Consider the following 8,027-nt stretch of genomic DNA (forward strand, 5'->3'; position numbering starts at 1 on the left):
AGCCCGGAGGCTCCAGTTCAGCAAGATCCTCATGCCTGTTCGGCCACCAGTATCTAGAGAGGTCGCCAGGGTGCTGGGCCCCCGCGCAAAGTCCTGACCCATCATCAGTGGTAGCAAGTGGCAGGGAAGCCCCCCGCCTCCGGCTCTCCGCATGCAGCCCCGACAGTGCGGAGGGCAGTCTGCTAACTCTGAGTTCACCAACTTAAACGTCTATCTCACTCCAAAACAGCCTCCAAGGTGACACACAAAATAAACCCCCGCAGTACATTTACCCCTCCCCCCGCTGCGCCCAGCGTCCCATCCCCCACAGGACCAGGTAGGATGGGCACTTGGTTACCTGTATCCAATGGGGAAATCGACGTTTGAGGTCCTTCCTCCCAACGTATTTAGACAGTCGTCCAGGGTGCTCAGTCCTCCTCTGGGACAGGGAGACTCGGCCTCACCCTGAATCCTGAAAGCTGCAGAGCGGGACCCAGAGACAGTGTGTCTGTGCCAGCAGGTGGGTCACATTGACGCGCAGGTCTCAGCAGCGTGACAACCTCTCCTCGTGGTCCAGTGAACGACATTCCAACGTCACGAGTCCACCCCAAGCCCTCTGCCAGCTCTGGGGACTCAGAACCCTTTCTTCTCCCACCTGAAGGAGAGAGCAAAACCCAAAAGCACCATTTGGGCTACTTGTTTCGACCGTACAGCCTACTCCCCAAACCACCCCACTAACGGGCGACCGAGTGGAGAACCCCACACGGCCCGGCTGATCGTAGAGTTTGGCCAACATGTCAAGTACCGATTCCCATGACCTTCCCTCAGGTCCCATTACTTGGTCTTTGGGCCCCTCGTCTGCCTTGTCCAGGAGGCCAGGTCAGGACCCCAGCCTCATTACCAAAAGGATTAATGAGAATCTGGGAAGGGCCTGGGCTTTTTCCCCACCAGCGCGCTAAGGACTTAGCTAGCCACCATTTCATATACCATTTTTTTTTTTAATAAATTTTTTTGTTTTTCTATTTTTGGCTGCGTTGGGTCTTCGTTGCTGTGCGCAGGCTTTCTCTAGTTGTGGCGAGCGGGGGCTACTCTTCGTCGAGGTGCGCGGGCTTCTCATTGCGGTGGCTTCTCTTGTTGTGGAGCTCCGGCTCTAGGTGCGCGGGCTTCAGTAGTTGTGGCACGTGGGCTTCAGTAGTTGTGGCTTGCGGGCTCTAGAGTGCAGGCTCAGTAGTTGTGGCGCATGGGCTTAGTTGCTCCATGGCATGTGGGATCTTCCCGGACCAGGGCTTGAACCTGTGTCCCCTGCCTTGGCAGGTGGATTCTTAACCACTGTGCCACCAGGGAAGTCCCTCATATACCATTTTATATCCATAGACATGGGTCAGAGACACGACTGATGTATCACTCACGGCACAAACAGTAGACAGAGCGGCATCTCATGTGTTCTCCCACACCCGAAACCCCACAGCGCCATGTGTGAAGGGCCAGATGTCACCTGTACAGGCAGTGGGGTGCACCCCAGGACCCTAAAATGGGGAGATTCTGCACTCGTATGGGATTTCTGGCATATCTGCTAGCCTTCCCCTCTGGAGAGGAAGATTAATCGCTCCCTGGGATGCAAGCAGATATTTCCAGGAGAGGAAGGAGATTTTATCTTGATGACCCTGGGACACCTCTAGGAAGGTACTTCTCTAAATTTCTCTGGTGGAATATTATAGCTCTAGGTTTCAATACAGGCTTGCTGTTGAAATGTGTTCTTGGCTCAGAAGGCCTGTACCATGCAAGCATACAAGAAATCCATGGAGAATTGTCTTCCAACAGTATCATCTTTTGTGAATTGTCCCTTCAAATATTTGGCCCATTTTTTATTTGGCCATTCATCTTCTTATTATCTACATATATATGATATAAGTCCTTTGCAAGATATGTGTATTACAGATATTGCAAACAAATCCAATTATGTGACTTGCCCTGTTGTTTACTTAATGATGTTTTCAGTAAGACGTTTTCAACATCTTGTAAAGTCCAGTTTATCAATTTAAAAAATTTTGTAATTTGCTTTTTGTATCCTATTTAAGAAATTCTTGGTTTTTTAATTGAAGTATAGTTGATTTACAATATTGTGTTACTTTCAGGTGTACAGCAAAGTGATTCAGTTAAATATATATTTATATTTTTTCAGATTCTTTTCCATTATAGGTTATTATAAGCTATTGAATACAGTTCCCCGTGCTATACAGTAAATCCTTGTTACTTATCTATTTTATATTTAATAGTGTGTATATGTTAATCCCATACTCTTAATTTTTTTCCCTACCCGCCTCCCTTCCCCTTTGGTAACCATAAATTTGTTTTCTACGTCTGTGAGTCTGTTTCTGGGTTTTTTTGGGTTTTTTGTTTTTTTTTTTTTTAATTTATTTATTTTATTTATGGTTTGTTTTTGGCTGTGTTGGGTCTTTGTTGCTGCACGCAGGCTTTCTCTAGTTGCGGTGAGTGGGGGATACTCTTCGTTGCGGTGCGCAGGCTTCTCACTGCGGTAGCTTCTCTTGTTGCGGAGCATGGGCTCTAGGCGCACGGGCTTCAGTAGTTGTGGCACACAGGCTCAGTAGTTGTGGCTCATGGGCTCTAGGGCTCAGGCTCAGTAGTTGTGGCACGTGGGCTTAGCTGCTCCGCGGCATGTGGGATCTTCCTGGACCAGGGCTCGAACCCATGTCCCTGCATTGGCAGGCAGATTCTTAACCACTGCGCCACCAGGGAAGTCCCTCTGTTTCTGTTTTGTAAATAAATTTGTTTGGCTTACGGGATCTCAGTTCCCCTACCAAGGATTGAACCCAGGCCACAGCAGTGAAAGCCCAGAATCCTAACCATTCGGCCACCAGGGAACTCCCTGTATTATTTTTTAGATTCCACATGTAAGTTATATAATATTTGTCTTTCTCTGTCTGACTTATTTCACTTAGTATGATAATCTCTAGGTCCATCTGTGTTACTGCAAATGGCATTATTTCATTCCTCTTTATGGCTGAGTAATATTGCACTGTATATATATACCACATCTTCTTAAACCAGTCATTTCTTGATGGACAGTAGGTTGCTTCCATGTCTTGGGTACTGTAGATAGTGCTGCTATGGACATTGGGGTGCGTGTATCTTTTCAAGTTTTCATCTTTTCCGGATATATGTCCAGGAGTGAGATTGCTGGATCATACAGTAGTTCTATTTTTAGTTTTTTAAGGAACCTCCATACTGTTTTCCATAGCGGCTGCACCAATTTACATTCCCAGCAGTGTACGAGGGTTCCCTTTTCTCCACACCCTCTCCAGCATTTTTATTTTTAGACTTTTTGATGATGGCCATTCTGACTGGTGTGAGGTGATACCTTATTGATTTGCATTTCTCTAATAATAAGCGATGTTGAGCATCTATTCACGTGCCTCTTGGCCATCCGTATGTCTTTTTTGGAAAAAAATAAAAAATAAAAGGAAATTCACATCTAAAATTCACTCCCATTTTATGACCATTTATTGGGTAATAAATGATTGACTATTGAATGAAAAAAAATTGGTAGCTCAAAGGCAGCAGCATGATATGGTGATAGGACTTGGCTACAGACTGGGTTTATATTCCAGATTCACGTCTTATGGTTAAATGATGTGGGCAGGTCACTCCGTTTTCTTGTCTGTCTTCTCTATAAAGCAGAGACGATCCTTCCCACCATGCAGGGGTGCTGTGAGGCTGGGATGATGTCACAGATGTAAAGTGTAGCCAGCAAGGACCTGGTACATTGCATGGGAAACTCCCTGGTGGTGCAGTGGTTAGGACTCCGCACTATCACTGCGAGGGCGCAGGTTCGACCCCTGGTCAGGGAACTAAGATCCCGCAAGCCACGCAGCATGGCCAAAAAAAAAAGGACCTGGTACATTGCTGCCTCTCAGTATATTATTTGCCTCCTTATCTGATGAAATTTATGTATCTAAAACTCCCCATTCTCCATGAGGTCTCACTGCATTGCTATTTCTCTGACTGGAAATTATAATACACATCTCAAAAAAGAAAAAATCATTGCATGCCCTAAGTTGCAAATATTTTTTTCCTGTGCATTCTTCTAGGAGCTTTGAGCTTTCACATTTAGGTGTATGTTCCATTCTGAGTTAATATTGTGTGTGGTCTGGTGTAAGGGTTGATGCTTATTTTTTTCCACATGGATATCCAGTTATTCTAGCACCATTTTTTCTTCAACTTTTTTTTGGAAGTATAGTTGATTTACAATGTCATGTTAGGTTCAGGTGTACGGCACAGTGATTCAGATATAGATATATATGTATACATACATATTGTTTTTCAGGTTCTTTTCCCTTATAGGTTATTTACAGAATATTGAATATAGTTCCCTGTGCTTTACAGTAGGTCCTTATTGGTTACCTATCTTATATATAGTAGTGTGTATCTGTTAATCCCAGCCTCCTAATGTATCCCTCCCCCGCTTTCTGCTTTTGTAATCATAGGTTTGTTTTCTGTGTCTGTAGGTCTAACATCATTTGTTGAAAAGACTTTTCCCCCCATTGATTTGCTCCAGCATCTTTGTCAAAAATTAATCATATATGCATGGATCTATTTCTAGACTCTATTTCAGCATAGCCCAGTAGAAATATAACACAAGCTATAAGTGTAAGCTATGTGTGTAATTTTAAATTTTCTAGTAGCCACATTTTAAAAGGCAGGCAGCTATTGGGATGCCATCTTAATAACTCGTAGTTTAGTCAACCAGGAATACCTACCCACAGGTACTGTTTTATGAACAGATCCAGGCTGGCCAGCACAGGCGATGGTGCATAATGAAATATGTATCAAGTAAAATAAAACAGATTCAGTTGGTCCATAACCTGGCGCCTCAGCTGAAAGCAGAGCACATGAGTTGTGACTTTCAATGCGATGTTATATAATCAACGCTAAACATTTCCTCCCAACCAAGCTCAACAGAGCAAAGAGCAAGGTGAGAGATCCGTAATCAATACCGTGAGTAATATGAAGTTTATTTAACTCCAAGAGGCAAGCAATTGTTAAAGACTGAAATCTTAAAGGTTAGTCAGAACTAACATACGATATTCTGGGCCAGCCTCATGGATTAAGTTTCTAGAAACAATTGGATGAGACTTACTGGTTAACAAAGATTTAAGGGAGAAGTAACATTAGGAGAACAAAGATTGTGAATAAGCATGTCTTTAGAATTATTGATTAGTTAACAAAAGATAAACAACAGAGACATAACAAAATGCTGGACTAAGCATCACTTTCCTCTGACTGCAACTCCTGTAAAATGGCAGAAAATATAATTTTAATGAGAATAAATACATAATAGTACTAGACTGTAGGAGAGTTTTTTAAATTTTAAGTATAGTTGATTTATAATGTGTTAATTTCTGCTGTACAGCAAAGTGATTCAGTTATATAGTACATATATACATTCTTTTTTATATTCTTTTCCATTATGGTTTGTCACAGGATATTGAATCTAGTTCCCTGTGCTCTACAGTAGGACCTTGTTGTTTATCCATCCTATGTATTATAGTTTGCATCTGCTAATCCCAAACTCCCAATCCTTCCCTCCCCAACTAGAAGATTTTTTGAAGTATGGAAAGTACACAGGATATGATCTATGGAGGGAGAAAAGACAACAAAAATAATAGCCCAAAAGCAACAGAAAAGCTGATGTTGTTCAAGGACGCTCCAAGCCCAGAGCAGAGCTGTGATTAGAACCCAGGACTCCTGGCTCCGTCCACTGATCTCTCCAGCACATTCCCTATCTCTGCCAAACGTTGTCCTAAATAATTTAATATTTTAAAAGTAATCTCAAGTTATGAAACTTTGGCTTTAAAAAACAAACAGAAAAATTGCCCCATAAAAAAGCATCCCATAAACAACAAGGTCCTACTCTACAGCACAGGGAACTATATTCAATATCGTGTAACAAACCATAATGGAAAATAATAATAATAAATAACAATAAAAACTAAGTAAAATTACAACAAAAAGAAAAAAAGCATCCCAGTTCATTACCACAAATAACATTTCTTTGATGTTTTCCTGTTTTCAAGTATATTTTACATATGCATAATTGTAAGAGGAACATACATACAATTTTGTCCTGTTTTTCATTTAACCTTATATAACGTATTTCCCATCTTGCCACTGAATCTTCATAGCTATCGTTTTTAATGTCTACATAATATACTTTGATTATGATTTATTTTTTTCCTTCTTTTTGACCTTTTGGGTTGTTTCCAATTTGTGCTATTATAAATAATACTGTAATTAACATCTTTATTTCCTCAGCTGAATTTAAATCTGTTTCATGAATTAAAAGCAGCTGAATTGACTTCTGTTTCATTCCTTTTTGAACAAAGATGGAATGTCCTGGTTTCATAACAGAATGGTCTAAATTTAGGGTTACAGATCGGGCTTTGTGACAAGTTAGAATCGCAGTGGCAGAGTTCTTAAAGCGTTTCAGACAGTGTCTGTTCAGCTTGCTTGTCCCTCATTGGGGAATACAGTAAGTCCGTGTTGCTCTGGTTTAAAATGAATCTCAAGATTTTTAACTTTACCCTTGACAGGAGTAATTTTGTTTTTAACAGTATGACTTCTGGATGTGTTACTTTCTTCAGATCTTTCTGCACATGACCAAGGTTAAGGTCAACTATGAATGCATAGTTCTCAAGCCATTTGAAATACTGGGTAACACTGACAAGGTTTCTGTTTTTTTCATGAAGTATTTTATTTCCCCAGATAAAGCAATGCCTAGTGAGATTACAGCAGATTGGGGGGAGGGGGGGCATGACTTATTTTTAAAGAACCAATTAGGAGTCTTAGAAATATTGAATATGATACTGAAAATTTTAAACTCAGAAGATCAAATGAATAGTAGATTGATGGAGCTAAAAACTGATTATTTCCTGAATAATAGAACCATTCCAAAATGAATTTCCTAAGTAGAGAATTAAAGAATGGAGGAGAGGAAAAAATTTAATAATAAACTTATCCAGAGTTAAAGAAAGACACAAGGATTGTGTTTGAACAGGTTCACTGAAAGTTGATCAGAATGAATGAAACAGATAAGCAAAACAACAGGAGGAAGGGGAAGTCCTAAAAAATTACAAAGCAGGCAGGAAAGAGAGAGAGAGAGAAGAAAACAGATTGCCCACAAAGGAACAAAAATGAAACTGGGCTCTGCCTTCTTGTTGGCAACAGTGGATGCTAGAAGACAAAGGAGCAGCAACCTCAAAACTCTAAGGATAAAAATTACTTTGAATCCAGCATCTTATACACCATCCAAAACTAATATTTAAATGTGAGATCAAAATCAAGACACTTTCAGACATACTAGGACTCAAAGCATTTACCACTCAATAAATCTTTTTTGAACAAATAGTTAAGGATTTGCTCCACCAAAACAAACAAAAATAATGAATTTAAGTAGGCGACATAAGATGCAAGTAACCAAAATGAGAAAAAAAATAAAATCACTCTAACAGCCATCTCATGAGTTTCATGTGTAGACAACTGAGAAAATGGAGGGGAAAAAAAATTATCTGTCGACAATTCAGGATGCATAATACTTTAAAATGTGTTATTGAAAACACTAAGCTGAAAACATTCCAAAAGAATTCAACTTGGGACAGGTGTGTTAGCAAGACGAGGGGGAAGCCTGGTAGGAAAATAGGGGAGTAAAATTATATGAAAGGTCTTGTCTTACTTAGGAGAAAATAAAAATCCTGATTAACTCTAGACATTTTTTAAATTTAAGAACAATTAGTAGAAAAATAGAAATATACGTATAACTTGATTTCAAACTGCCGGAGGAATAATAATAAAACAATAATATGATCAATCCTCGAAAGACAGGAAATAAAACATAAAATAAGGTAGGGGAATGTATTAAAACATATTGGTAATCACAACAAGTAAAAAACCAGTTAAGTTCTCCTGTTAAGAGACAAACATTTTCAGAATGTATCAAATAATAGTCAGCTACATATAGTTAAAACAAATCA

The sequence above is a fragment of the Balaenoptera acutorostrata genome, chromosome 15 (genome assembly GCF_949987535.1).
Source record: "Balaenoptera acutorostrata chromosome 15, mBalAcu1.1, whole genome shotgun sequence".
NCBI lineage: Eukaryota > Metazoa > Chordata > Mammalia > Artiodactyla > Balaenopteridae > Balaenoptera > Balaenoptera acutorostrata.